At 35.7% G+C, this 15,782-nt stretch overlaps 1 long non-coding RNA gene across 14 annotated transcripts in view; it reads right to left on the bottom strand.

Moving 5' to 3' along the window:
- Window positions 1–15,782, bottom strand: part of LOC144288774 (uncharacterized) — a 229,162-nt gene that overhangs the window by 72,756 nt on the left and 140,624 nt on the right. For 13 of the 14 annotated variants that reach the window (XR_013356753.1, XR_013356754.1, XR_013356768.1 and 10 more), the window contains 2 exons: window positions 6,297–6,507; window positions 3,625–6,158 (listed from right to left, as the gene is read on the bottom strand). The exons of the other annotated variant lie outside the window; for it this stretch is intronic. This is a non-coding gene — a long non-coding RNA (uncharacterized LOC144288774). Of the gene's footprint in view, window positions 1–3,624; window positions 6,159–6,296; window positions 6,508–15,782 lie in introns of those variants that run through there. 14 annotated transcript variants of the gene reach the window in all.

The following is a 15,782-nucleotide window of genomic DNA, read 5'->3' as shown; positions in this document are numbered from 1 at the left end:
TACAAGGTACTATGACAAGTGAAAGAAGTCAGACAAAGAAAGCCAAACACCATATAATTTCATTTACAAGTGGAATCTAGAAAACAAAACAAATAAACAAAACAAGACAAACAAAAACAAAAACAGAAAACTAATAAATACAAGGAACAAACTGGTGGTTGCCAAAGAGGAAACAGGCATGGGAACAGGGAAAATAGGTGAAGGAGATTAAGAGGTATCAACTTCTAGTTATATAGAAAATAAGTCACAGAGATAATAAATATAGCACAGGGAATATAGTCAATAGGATTATAACAACTATATATGGTGACAAAAGGTAACTATACTCACTGTGGTGAGTATTTCATAATGTGTATAATTACTGAATCACTATGTTGTATACCTGAAGCTAAATATAATATTTGTCAACTACTTATACTAAAAATTAAGAAAAGACTTGAGCTCTTTAGAAAGAAAAGCAGTATTCCTGTACAAAACTGCAAATTCAACTCTTCTTTTATATCTCTCAATACATTATTGTTGCTTTATTCATAAGCCACACAAATGTTTTGGAGGATTATACCTTGATATAAGGCTTTCTTTTTTGTTTTTCAATAAAGAATATCCCATGCCAAAAAAAAAAAAAAAAAAGAATATCCCATGCCTTCTCTTCATTATATCTTTTAGGTAGATGTAAATATCATAGAGGAAAGTTATTGACTTTTGTAAATTTCTCTTCCTATGTTCAATCTGTTTTTTTAAATCTAAGTATTTTTCATAATTTTCTTGTTCTCGTTAGGTTATAATCAAATTATCTACAAAAAATATCATAATCTCTTCTGCATTCATAAAATTATATCATTAAACATTTGTTCCTTTGAATCAAAGTATTATCTCTAAGGTGCAATATCCTTCTAAAAGAGTAAGAACATGCTTTACTCTTAGCAGGTACTAACTTATTAGTGTGAATTCACTAATCATATCTTCTGTAGGAACACACTTCATTGAGATAATACATTAACAGGTAAAAAGAAAATGTACTGGTAGAAAGAAAAGGCTGAATATTGTTTCTAGGCCTGAGGAGGTAGGATATGAACAAAGTTATTAATCTTGGTGGGGAAATACCAAAGAAGAGTGTTCTGTCTTCAGCAATGATACTTAGGGAAGGCCTTGATCTCCAGTGGCCTTCCACTTATCAACCTGGCCCTTTTCCAGATCTCCTTCCAGCTACTGCTTCCACTCCATTTGATGACAACAAAAGCAGAGTAAGAAATGCTTTCACAAGAAGTCTGGCTCAATCCCACAAATTTTCTGAATTGCCTAGGGCTCCATGCTTGGGATATGAATAGTAGAATATTCTGGATTTGATTATTACACAGATGGGTTATGAAATATTTTTGCTAAGTTTCTGGAAGTATGTTAGCACACATACAAAAATACAGAGCTTTATTACCTCTTACTCTAGGATCCTAAGACATTAAGTATTTTTTCAAAAAATTCCATAATTTAACAATACAAAGAGATGACCTTTGGTGGAACATTAGAAGCAATTTAAATATGCTAGGAAGGAATAAAGTCTCTATCTGCAAATTCAAAATTTCTCTCTCATATGAATGAAAATAAGGAAGAAAGGAAAAGAGGCAGGGAGGAAGAAAAAAAAACAAGTGGAGGAAAATTTTTATGCAGCTAGTAATCCAAGTGATTTGTCAAAGAAAGAACCAGGTTGGGTTGTCATTTCTGTATTTTTTCTTCTTTTATCAGTATGCCTTTCTACAAATCATCTTCCTGAATATATTTGAGGAAAAATTATTTTGGGGGTACTGTAGATGTAAGTACCTTTCTGAAAATTATAAAAGCCTAAGAAAATTACTTTTAGAAAATATAAAACCTTTGGATGTCAAATGACTGAAGTTCACAAACTTGTTTTCAGACCCAATGAGCTAAGATTTTACAAAATAGTAGCTTTCATTATTATATTTTTGGTAAACAGAATAAGATTAACACTGTTCAATGGTTTTGGAAATCATTAAGTGGAAAATAAAAATTCCTAAAATGTAAAGTTAGAAGCACAAATTTGTGAATCACAACCAAGAGAACAACACTATGTGTTATTTTCTTACCCAGTGAAGTCAACCTTTAAAATCTCACATATTGGGATGCCAGGGTGGCTCAGTGGTTGAGCATCTGCTTTTGGCTTAGGGTATGATGCCAGAGTGCTGGGATAGAGTCCCACTTAGGGCTCTCCACAGGGAGCCTGATTCTCCCTCTACCTATATCTCTGCTCCTCTCTGTGTCTCTCATGAATAAATAAATAAAAATATTAAAACATAAAATAAAATAAAACCTCATATATTGTAGGAAGGATTATTAGAAGAAAAACAATGTTAGCATTACATAAATAATTACAAACATTTAAATACAAAATCCAGTGAATAAATATCCTTAAGTCTTAATGATAAGTTGGAATGTATCAGTTTTTTAGTAATTTTCAATGAAACATGGTTCTTTTTTTTTTTTTAAGACTTTATTTATTTATTCATGAGAGAGGCAGAGACATAGAGGGAGAAGCAGGCTCCATGCAGGAAGCTCGATGTGGGACTTGATCCTGGGACCCCAGGATCACACCCTAAGCCAAAGGCAGACACTCAACTGCTGAGCCACCCAGGTGTCCCAGTTCCCTTTAGTTTAATAATGAATCTGGCTGGCCTCTGTCCCTTGCTACTAAGAGGTATCCTCTAAACCCCTGGAATTTCCAAAGTGATAACAGTGTCTTTGTTTTTCATTGGGGACTTCTGGAACCATACCTAAATTTATACTAACTAGGTGACTGAAATAAGATTAACATAGTAGTCCTTTGGATGATTTATGCTAATGAGATAATTCAGGATGGAGGCTGGCCATGCCCAAAAGACCAACCATGTGATTACAGGATTAAGGCTTTGAGTGAGATAACAGCTCAACTTCTGAGGAGAGAAGGACTAGAGATTGAGTTCTCTTATGTGGACAATGATTCCATCAATTATGCCTATATAATCAAATTCAGTGAAAACTCTGGACACCAAAGTTGAGGTTAACTCCCTGATTGGCAATACATGCACTGTCATACACTGATGTGCTGGGACAGTAACCTGTCCTCACTCTATAGGGAGAAGACGATTGAAGCTATCATTAGTATAGCACTTTCCTGAGTTCTGTGAGTCATTCTAGCTAGCAATCCTCTAAATTTGTAGCTAGCTGGTCAGAAGTGAGGGTGGTTTAGGGTCTCCTTGCAGGTGATATTTGAAATGTGGGCAGTCTTATGGAGGCCTGTGCTCCTAATTTTTTTTTTAAAGATTTATTTATTTATTCATTCATGATAGACAGAGAGAGAGAGAGAGAGGCAGAGACACAGGCAGAGGGAGAAACAGGCTCCATGCAGGGAGCCCGACACGGGACTTGATCCGGGACTCCAGGATTGCGCCCCGGGGCCAAAGGCAGGCGTCAAACCGCTGAGTCACCCAGGGATCCCTGTGCTCCTAATTTGTGAAGTTGGGCCTAGTTAGGGTCAGAATCTACTGAAGTCCTTTTTTGAATGAAGTCATGTCACATTCTAATGATATTCTTCTAAGTTATTTTAATCCTTTCTTTTTTGCTTCCCATCCTCTGTTACTGAATCCACTTAGTGATTGTATAGCCAAATTTTAAGACTGAGACAGGGTTTTTTTTTTTTTTTTAAAGTATAATTAAGTTAAGGAGGTCACAACTTTTACTGTCATTTTTCCCTTGTTATCTTGGTGGGATGATGTTCTTACATCAGGGTTCATTTCTCCAAGCCATGTTTCTGAACATCATCTTATCTTTGCTAAATAACTATCTTAATTTTCCCAAAATTTATTTTTTATAAAGACTTTAGTTTTATAAGAATCCACAAATTTTAGGATTATCAGAATAAACTGATTTGAAAAGCAGATTTTTCTTATGACTTAGTACTCTTTTGTTAACTTATTAGAACAGTTCTTTTTTTTTTTTTTTAAAGATTTATCCATTTATTAGGGAGAAAGGGCGCATGTGAGAGGAGGGAGGAGCAGAGGGAAAAGAGACAATCTCAAGCAGACTCCAAGCAGAGTATGGAACCCAATACAGGGCTCAATCCCAAAACCCGTGAGATCATAACCTGAGCCAAAACCAAGAGTCAGAAGTTTAACTGATTGAGTCACTCAGATGCCCTCCTAGATCTTCTATTTTAAAGATTTTTATTTATTTATTTGAGAAAGAGAACACAAGCAGGGAGAGCAGCAGAAGGAGAGGGAGAAACAGCCTCCCTGCTAAATACGGACCCTGATGCAGAACTTAATCCCAGGACCCTGGGATCATGGCCTGAGCTGAAGGCAGACATTTAACTGACTAAGCCACCCAAGCACCCCTCAGTTCTATTTTATTTTTTTTATTTATTTATTTTTCCTCAGTTCTATTTTAAAGGAAGAATTCTTCTTTAACTGCCTGACAGTTCTCACTATATTTATTTTTTATTGTATTTTCTCTTATTTTTATAAATAGATCTTAACTGGTACTCATAATACAGAGTAAACAAACAGGTTAGCAAATTGTCTAATAAACCTCTAGAATCACCCCATTTCTTTTCTCTGCTAGAACACTCAGACATTCAAGTGTTCTAGTTAGTGTTCAAGTTATTATGGTCTCTGAGGTCTACTTCAAACATCATATACAAACTCCTGACTGTATGAAGTAATCTGCCATTAATGGGAAATGCACATTTAAATGTTTCTTTAGTTATGTAAAGTATTCCCTCATTAAGGGAAGTAGTGCTCCTAAGGAAGACTTTAATTACAAGAAAAAGAGATCCTGGCATTTCCCCCAACATGATCAAAGAAATTCATGTTTCTATTTCATTTTTTGAGGTAAATTTCAAATGAGGAAATAGATCAGAAAACCTTACCATGAAGAAATAAGATCAGAAAGTGTAAATGTCTCTGATATGGGTACAAGGAGTAGTCTATCAGGAATGTTAGCAGAGCACATATTTCACTTACCCAAGCCAAAACACCTTTTTGAGAGGTCAAAAGCTTTGCTTTCTATTCACTAAAAACAATGAACCTATGAGATGCCTGTAAATGAACGACTGTATCAGCAAATGTTTCTGTTATTGAATTCTCACGCTGTTTCTGTTTGGTAACTTTGGTTACAAGGGTTTGGAAAATGAGGAACTGAGAAGCAGTCATACCCACTTTATAAGAGAAATTTAACATTGCATGTTGTTTCATTTCCCAGGAGATAAATGGCTTGAAGAAGTACAGAATCAAGACATCATGATAAAGGTTATTTGAGGACAACTGTCTAAAAGGAGGAAACTGTGGAAGGTTGACTGAACCAGGGACCATTTGCCTCCTGACTTTCTCATTTTTTTTTTTTTTTTTTACCACCTTGCTTCTTAGCAGAAAGTGAATTTTAAGGAAAAGGCAAATACACTCACACCTCCTTTTTCTGTCCAACCAACTTATTTCAAAAGGTCATAACTGTACCCTAATGGAAGAACACTGGAGGGAAAACAATCAAGATGCCCAGTATTTCAGCATATCTATCTTCTTTTAGTGCAAGAAATCTCAACACATCCTAAGTAAACCTAAATCTCTGTGCTTAGTGTTTATTTTATCTTCTAAGCAGACTATTATTCCTATTTATTTGGCTTGTTTACTCATTGAAATCCTGCCTTGTTCACCACTTTAAAATCAGAGTATACCCAATAAAAATAATTATATATTGGGATGCCTGGATGGCTCAGCGATTAAGCGCATCTGCCTTCAGCTTAGGGTGTGGTCCTGGAGTCCCAGGACATAGTCCTGCATCAGTTCCCTGTATAGAGCCTGCTTCTCCCTCTGCCTATGTCTCTGCCTCTCTTTGTGTCTCTCATGAATAAATAAAATCTTTAAAAATAATAATATTATATAATATGAATAAAAAGAGACACTGGACAAACGGGCATCCAAATAGACAACCTAGACCAATTCTGTTAATATGTAGATTATATAAGTCACTTTAGCTACTTTAGTTGGGTTTCTGAGTTTCCAGGTGAAGTAAAATCATTCCATTTTCATTTTGGAGAAAAAGAAGGTTGTAAGGTTTCTAGGAAGGAGATGTCTTTGTATTCAGGAAGTTTACTGGGTGGTTCTTGAGATCAGCACCTATGGGAAAGGATAAAGAAGTCCAATGAGAAGAGAGAGGAGTTGAACTATGAAGCCATTGAAATCTCCCTTTTGGGGAACACTGAAGCTGGGGCAGCTCTGGAGAGTTCTTCCAATTGGATAACGTAGCCCTTATACCTCTCATTCCCAAACCCAGATTGGGTCCTCATTGATGCAGGCTGTTCCTGGGAAGTGGAGTAATGTTGAGCCAGGTGGCTCTCTTCAGCAGATGGCCATGAGCGGGAAGGGTCTTTGCTGCAAGTCATCAGCTGTCTATTCTCCCAAGAGCTTTGTTATGTATGCTGCAAACTTGAAGGTCATGCTTTTAAAGCTGTACCCCTCCTGTTCACTTATAAAAGAAAGACGACAGATTACTCTCTCTGGGAAAGCAAAGTTATTCCAAAACTGGATGAAAAATAAATTATTTTCATTACTTAGTATGTACAAAACTGAGTAATATGATGGAAAAAGAAACTCGCCAATAGCCCTATAGGAAACAGAGTTAACAGATTTCATGGAGCTGATTTCAATAGTAACAAGTAATATTAACATGCTTCTTCCCCATTGTGTAAGGATTTGGTACAAACAACCTGGGACCCAGTTTTCTGGTAGTCCAACTTCATTCATTTATTCATTCATCCATTCATTTCTTTATTCAACCATTATTTACTCACTGCCTGCTGTGCCAAGCACTTTGCTAGGCATAAGAAATATATTATGACATGAGAGGACAGACCCTACAGAGATTGCAGACTTTAATCAAAAAATCACATGAACAAATGTGAAATCACACTTTTGACCATTGCATATGAGAGGCTCACTCTGTTAGAGTTGGCAGTTGTCCATATGAAGAGCTGTGGACATATCTGGGTGTCTCTTAGGAACTAAAACTAAAAGGACTAGATAAAATTGTAAACCTGAAAGGGATATTTATCCAGAGAGCAATACAAGACCTTTAAGTGTAGCATGTATTCAATATTTCTTTATGTTCAGATACTTTCTGCACAGCTGCAGTTCTACTTTTTGAGAATAGAGCACTGAGCAATTCATAAAAGCTCCTGCCCTCATGGAGTTTATCTGAAGATCTTACCTGAAGATGAACTGCTTATACCAAGAATGATTATCTATACACATCCTTTTCCTCAGGGAGGCATTTGATGGGCACTAGATAAAACACTCCTTTCTGATGAGGACATATTTAAAGTCTTACCCTAGTGTTCTCTATCAGTTGCTAACACAGGCTATCTGAATTTCTTTTAACTGAAGTATAGTTTCAGGTATACAACATAGTGATTCAGCATCTCTGTACATTTTGTTATGCTCACTATAAGTGTAGCTACCATCTATCACCATACAATGAAATTAAAATACCATTGATTATCTTCCCATGCTTCACTTTTCATCCTCATGACATTCATTCCATAACTATAAGCCTATACTTTCCACTCCCCTTCACCAACCTCCTCACTTCTGGCAACCACCAGTTTGTCCTCTCTATTTATGGTCTGTTTCTGCTTTATTTGTTTTATTTTTTAGATTCCACAAATAAGTGAAATCATATTGTATTTGTCTTTTTCAGTCCGACTTATTTCTTGTAGCAAAATACCCTCTAGCTCCATCCATGTTGTCATAAATGGCATGGTATTCTTTTTATGGCTAATATTCCATTATATATATATATATATATATACACACACACCCCACATTTTCTTTATTCATTCATCTATGAATGGACAGTTAGACTGCTTCCATAATGTGGCTATTGTAAATAATGTTCTTTTTTTTAAGAGGAGAGAGAGAAGGGGGGAAGGGCCAGAGGGAGAGAGAGAGAATCTTAAGCGGTATTATTTTTTGCTTCTTTCCTTTATAAAAAACATATTTATGGAAAAAACATCAAAATTGCAATCAATTTCTGAAAACAAGAATGACTGGAGAGGCAATTATAACATCTGAAGGATTTACCTTATGTGCAGTTTCAGATAGCTATCAAAACTTTCAAATGGGATCATTAGCACTAAAATTATACAAAACCATTAATGTCCATGAAGCTGGATATGCCTTTCCATGAATGAGGTTTATAATTCTCTTGCAATGTACTTCTGGGAACTACTGGGTAAATCATATGGGTAAATTATGATTTTTCTACAGAAAATCAGTTATGGCAATTAATTTGAACAAAAACTTGAAGTTTATTAATCAAATGCTTTAAGACACACAGACAAGATTTCACACACCAAATGTTCTACTTTAACATGCAACATAGAGAATGTGCATGTTAACATGTGACAGCCTTAAACATTTTTGTTTTTAAATAATTGGTGCAGTGTTGTTTCCTGGATTCTTGCAACTAGTGAGGCATCTGTAAGAATGGATGTCCAGGCATACACCAAGAGTGATACAGATGGTATTCAAATCCCATAAAGTTATCAATGTACCATGGAGTGCAGAGTGGCATGGGTAAGATGGGATTATGGCATGGGAAGAACCAATATTTTTATAAGAATGGGAGAAATTCATTCCTTGGAGAAAGAGAAGATGAAGGAGGGATTTAAGAAGGTTTCATGTAAAAAACAAACAAACAAACAAAAAAAACAAACAAAAAAAAGAAGGTTTCATGTACAGACATATTATAGCAGTACTAGTCACAATAGCTAAGAGGGGGAAGCAACCCCAGTTTGTATCAAAAGATGAATGGATAAGCAAAATGTGGTATATACAAACAATGGAATATTATTTGGTCTTGAAATGGAAAGAAATTCTGCCACACGCTACAACATCGATGAACTCTGAAGATATTATGCTAAGCCAAATAAGTCAGGTATAAAAACACACATAACATATGATTCCACATATATGAGACATAGTAGTCTGATTCATAGAAACAGAAAGTAGAATGGTGGTTGCCAAAAACTAGAGGAGGGGGGAAATAGGGAGTTATTTAATGGGTATACAGTTTTAGTTTTGCAAGATGAGTAAGTTCTGGAGCTTGTTATTTCACAGCATTGTGAATATACTTATCTCTACTGAACTGTATACTTAGAAATGATTAAAATGATAAATTTCATGTTACGTGTTTTTTTTTTTTTTTTTTTTACCACACTTCCAAAGAAGTCTTCAGAGAAAAACATCATTTTATTTGAAGAATAACATGAATGACTACAATAAGTTAGCAGGAGTAGGGGACAATGTTAGGGAACGTTGAACTTAAAGAATACCTTAGGAAAAGGGATAGATGCAGAAGAGTCCCAGATCGGCAACTAGTTAAGGGTGTGTCATACACCACTGAGTAATATTCCAAACAATGAGGCTGGAAATACAGATTTGAGGCAATAGTAGACATATATATTTCCCTGCACAATACCACCTCCCAACTTTGAATGACTCCCCCCGCCCAACTTTTCCATTCATCTTCTTCAATCCATATGGTTTGAGTAGAATTAACTCCAAATTTCAAAAATCAAAGTATCCTCTTCCCTAAATATATATATACACACAGAAATAGGCTACTTAGATTCCTCTCTATCATTTTGTTGGCACTTCAGGGAAAGAGACTCTTCCATTGACATTTAAGATTTAAGGACCATGTAGACCTGGAGATGCCCTTGGACTTCTTCCATGTAGAGACTCCTACTGAAAATACAAAAGAAATTAGCACTGAAATAGGAAAAAAAAAAAAAAAAAGAAAGAAAGAAAGAAAGAAAGAAACAGAGTAAAGACATAAAGACTGGGAAGGAAAGAGAAAGAGAGACAGAAGAGGGGAGGAAGGGAGAGAGGGAGGAAGAAGGAGGAAAGAAAAAGAAAGAAGAAAAAAGAAAAAGAAGGAGAGGAAGGAAAGAAGGGAGAAAGGAAGAAAGGAAAGAAGGAAAGAAGGAAGAGAGAGGGCAGAAAACCTGATATCTGATAATACTATTTAAACATTTGAATCCAACTATGCCTGGGATCAGAACAACCCTAGACTGTTCTATTTTTGTTAACCCCCAAAATTCCCTTGTTTGGTATAAGCTGGTTTAAGATGAGTTTTGGTCACTTGAAATCACAAGGGCTCTGACTAATCCAGGGGTAAATTGTGGGGAGTCTAGAATTAAGCAATTGGAAAATAATTTATGAGTATTCACTTTGTAAGACAATGTGCTAAGTTCTTTAGATATTGTGAGTAACAAAAAAACTTTGGGCCCTGCCCTCATGGAAGCAACAATTTCTTAGGCCCCTAACAGATACTTGGGCCTAATTCCCAGTGATAGGCATCACTTTATTTTTTAAACAAGCCCTATCCTGACAGTAAAGTACAGCCACTGATTTAGATAGCCACTGATTTAGAACGGTGTATCCAAAATTTCCTGATGATAATTCACCTGAATTGCTTGTCAAAAAAAGCTTAGGTTATCCTCAAGAGCCACCTAATTAGAGTGTCTAAGAGTAGGGCCTAAAAGCATTTTTAAACATTAGCTCGCCTAGATGATTTTTACCAACCAATAAGTTTGTAAAGATCCACTACGGATCCTTGGATAAGTAGCAGTGACACCACCTGGGAATTTATTTAAATAATATTAAATAGTAGCATTTCAACCCCTTCCCCAGACTCAATAAACCAGGATTTGCCTACAATATTTTAATAGGAATAGCTTGTATTGTATAGAAATTTTTAATCTGAAAATCAAAGGCAGGGAGGAAGAAATCTAAAAGAGTTCACTCAGAAGTGCTTTCAGACACAATTCTTTTATTTCAAAGTCAAGAGATACTAAAAATTATATTTTGCTTATGCTGGTTTCGTCTTTTTAAAGGTCAGTGATGTCCCTCTTTGTAGATTGCATCCAAGGTAATATAACTCCATATCACACAACTCTAGAAGGGGCCATTCATATTGTGTGCATGTCAATGGCACCTTCAATAATTATATAATTATTATCCAGCAGCTCTGGATCCAAGTGCAACTAGAGATTCATGCAGAGTCAAGCTCTGACATTCAACCTAGTGACTGCTTTGAAGTGATAAAGAGACCCATCTCCATATTTGATAATCAAGATAATTGACAGTGATAAGACCCAGACATAACTTTTCCTTTTAGTCACTACCAGAAATATTACAAAAAGGCAAGCATACAATAATATAATACAAAATATAAAGGTGATAGAATAGTTTCTGCTTTTATCATACCTCCTTATTTTTATATTTTGTTGATGGTATAGGAATAGAGGGACTTTATGACTTGCTTTCCCCAGGCTCTCATGGTAACAATTTGCCACATTTATACTTTTGAAGAAAAATAAGCATCATCATATGGCAACTCTTAGGAATGCCAATTTTGCAGAATTATTGACAACATAGAGTAGTTGGTAGACATTTGAACTCCCAAAATACCTAGTTTCAGTTGCTACACAGTAACAGTATATGTAGTAATTTAATTAAGAGCCTGGACACTGGAGCTCCTCTACCAGGTTTCACATCTAGTTCTGACAATTACTAGCTATATAAATTCAAGCCAGTAACTTAACCTCTGTGTCTCTCCTTCCTCATCTAATGGGAATAATAATGCAATTTTGTCAAGAACTGTAAAAACTCTTAGATATTACCTTACTTGTAAGCTAACAAATTAATTTGTCGCAATTTCATGAACACTGACAAAAGATACAAGATTCATAGATCAGAGACAAAAGGCTTTATTACCTACAGCAAAAGCAGTAGCCAGAGTGTCAACACTGCTGGCTCAGTTCCCTGAATTCAAGTCCCCAGTAGCACTGCAGGTTTGCCTAGATGGATGCCTACACACACAGTGTATTGTGTTACAGAAGAGGAATGCTGGCCTGGGGAAGTTGCTGCTTTATGGAAGGCTAAAAGCAAGCCTACTCTGTCCCAGAACAGGATATTAATATTACTTTCATTCCCAAGGTCATCATTGCAAACACAATCCTCAGAAGTGATCCAGTATAGCACTGTCAGGGTCTTGCACTCTTGGCATTTCCACCAAGATGGTTAGCAGTACAAGAAACCTATGGAGGACTGTCTCCAACAGGCTGTTGAGTTAACATATGCAAGGTGCTAAGAAAAGTGATAACTATATAAGTGGTAGTAGAAGTAGTAGTAATAGTAGTAGTAGTAGTAGCAGCAGCATGATGTGGATGTGAGTTACCTGTTTCTTTAAAGTTTATGTATATAGATCTCAGGACAGATATATTAGACAGATATAGTAGATATAGAATATATATACTAGAAAATTTGGAAAATTAAAACAAAGAAACTATTGAAATCTCCAGCAATACAACCATTATGTATTATTCACTTTTCGCTTTGTTTTGTTTTTCTATGCATATACATACTTTTGCTTTCTTCAACTGATATCCAAGTCCATACACTACTTTTATATATTTTTTCCACTTTTTATTTCATCTTAAGCATTTCTACTTAGTAAATATTAGTCTAAAACTAATCAATTTAATAATATTCCATTTTATGTATGTATCAAGTTACCCATAAATATTACATGTCTCTTTTTAGCCTCTGCAGATTGGGAAACACTTATTAATACTGGAGAGAAGGCTAAGGAGAAAGAGATCTATGAAAAGTAGATCTGAGTTCTAAAACCATAATCATCTTAGCCCATTTAGAATAGTGGCTACCTTAGATTAAGATCTTCAGTTAATAAATACTCCCTGGAGTCATCAAGAAAGCGGTTCATTGAGGGGTGCCCGGGTGGCTCAGTTGGTTGAGCATCCAACTCTTGATTTCTGTTCAAGCCATGATCTCAGGGTTCTGAGATCAAGCCCAAATCAAGCTCCTCACTCAGCAGGAAGTCTGCTTGTCCCTTTCCCTCTGCCCCTCCCCCGTTCATGTGCTTGCTCATACTCTTTCATAAATAAAATCTTGAGAAAAAGAAAACATTTTATTGACGTTTATACTGTGAAAGAGATGAACTTATTCAAGATACATTTAACAAATATTTCTAGTAATGTGTTTAAAATAGTTATCTTCAATTTTTGAAAAACATATTTATGTGAAATGAATTGTTTTCTGACACTAAATATGTGAAACTTTTAGTTATTAGTTTGCTGAATGGACCACATATGTCATTCCTTCTTTCCAGTTTGCTTTTATTTCATCTGATGATTAGTTTCCTTCTCTGGAATTTCTACCATAAATGGAAAACACAGCATTAGCTAATCAAATAAAATTTAAAGAATAACAAGAAAGAATGAAAACACAGATTACAAATGATATTCTAACCAGAGGATACATAAGTGGAAAAAGTATGTATTATGAGATGTTAACATATATTTTTGTTTTTAAGCTACATAGGATTGAGCTACCCTTCCATAATTTTTGGAAAGAAAATCAAAATAATGGAATTTTATTTATCTGATTGGTGTCTTGTTTTTTGGTGCTTTCTCTTCTATCTTATCTCAGTTTACATTAGTGCTTCAACAGTTCTGCTGGTATAAGTTTCCTGTGTGCATAAAAAGTCAGTTAACTCAACTTTATTGTCATCCAAATTTGTCAAGGCAAAAGAAGCTTAACCTTCTTTGGGTTCTACTAAACTTCAACTTCTCCAGGTCTTCCTTAATTAAAATCAAACAAGTTTTTAACGGGGATCAAAGCATAACAGGAGCTGTGAAGAGCAAAATACAATGACCAAACTGAGGGGGCTTAGATGAGATAAGGAGTCTAAATTCCTCTCAAAGAAGAGTGAATTTTCTTTCATCAAGTCTTAAAACCAGAGCAAGATGAGAAAGAGGACAGCAAGTGTACTGACTAGAGAATGAAATCTCTAGAAGTTCTTCAGTTAGGAGAAGGAAGGCAGGAATAGGATGCTGTTGATGATGAATCAATTGAAATTTTTTGTGATGAGGCCCCAGGGATCACCCTCCCCCTGGTAGGTCCTGACAAACAATGAGAGGCCAAGGAACAGTAGCAATGACAGGCTCAGAATGGCCTCTAAAGATCACTTAAAATCTAAAATTCTAATGGATTTAAATGCTGTAATTTTTCCAGTTAAATCATCATAGACACTAATTTGCAAATAAAAAGTACAAAACCAAAACATGTACTCATCTGTTCTAATATATATAAAGAACCCTCTATTGTACAATTACATATGAGAGGAAAGTCCTTAGCTTTGATAAGTAATAGCTCACTCAACAAAGAGTAGCCAAATTGAATCTTTGAGCATACTATTTTAATGGTTAGCCAGGAAAAAAACAAGTACCCTGAGAATCTCTGGTTTAGTTTCAAGGAGTGACTTTCAATATGTTTTCTTAATATAACCATTCAATTCTATGGTTACAGATATCATCAAAATGATGCAGAAATTGCAGATGTCTTTTTTTAAAAAAAGATTTTTTTTTGTATTTAAGAGAGAAGGAGAGCATGAGGGAGGGTTAGCAGCAGAGTGAGAGGGAGAAGTAGACTTCCCACTGAGTAAGCAGCCCAACACTGAGCTTGATCCCAGGACCCTGAGATCATGACCTGAGCCGAAGGCAGATGATTTAACCAACTGAGCCACCCAGGTGCCCCGAAACTGTAGATATCTTAAGAAAAAAATAGGATATGATTGAGCCCCTGTGTGTTAAGCACTTTATAGAGGAGATCTCATTTGATTTTCACAACAAATCAGCAAAATTGAGTAACTTAGCCCTTGCTCAAGTTGACATAGCTTGCAGGAGAATATGTCAGGATATGATTTTAAGATGCTCTGTCTTCACAGTCCATGTTACATGCTTATTACACCGTACTACCTGCTATCACTTCCTTATATAGGAAAGTGAAGGACTGGCCCTTCAATGGGTAAAGACAAGAACTATTTCCCCAATTGAGCCAAAAATGCATTGTCATCATGCAGGGAGGGATATTAGGAAGTACTTTAAAGGAAGTGAAAATAGGCCCTATCCACTGGAAAACTTTCTTGATATTCTAAATATTTCCAAAATACTGGGGATTCCTCTGCCAGTCAGCAGGGACCAGCTACAAAAGGATTGATTGTACATATGACTGGGAATTCCCCAACCATCACCTGTATTTTCCCCATCTCAGCATGAAGAAATATTGTACCACAGAAACATCTGCCACCTCTGCATTACCCATCCCCCCCAGCACAGTCTTTAAAATGTGTACATACAGAACATTTAAAACACATAAAATGTGTGTAAAATAATAAAACATATAGCCACATACCTACCTCCCAACTTGAGAAATCGCCTCAGTCACATAATAAGATTTTAAGACGCAAATATGACTAGTGGAAAAGAAAAGTTCTAAAGGAAAAGAGTTTCCTAATCAGTTTTATGACATACAATGTGAGGAGAACCTATTAAAAAGCCAGACATGTTTTTGTCCCAAAACACATTAAATAATTTATATGAAATGCTTAGCATGTTTTTTAAGAGTATGCATAACAGAAAATATACAACAAAGGATGACAGATGCTTTTGTGCATCAGAGATACAACTCTGAAACTCAGGGCCATGCAAACTCAAAGCAGACAGCAGGCACAATGAATGTCAAATTATTCACATAATGTATAGTGTAATAAACTCTCTTGTGTTGATCACACTTGGCATTAATCAAGAACCATGAACAGATTCCCTTATTTTCTCAATGCTACTCTGATAAACTGAAATTTCATTGAACTTTGGA

This window comes from Canis aureus, chromosome 18, assembly GCF_053574225.1.
Source record: "Canis aureus isolate CA01 chromosome 18, VMU_Caureus_v.1.0, whole genome shotgun sequence".
Taxonomy (NCBI): Eukaryota; Metazoa; Chordata; class Mammalia; order Carnivora; family Canidae; genus Canis; species Canis aureus.
Note: the sequence above shows the minus strand (reverse complement) of the source record. Positions and strands in the feature narration are given on the sequence as shown.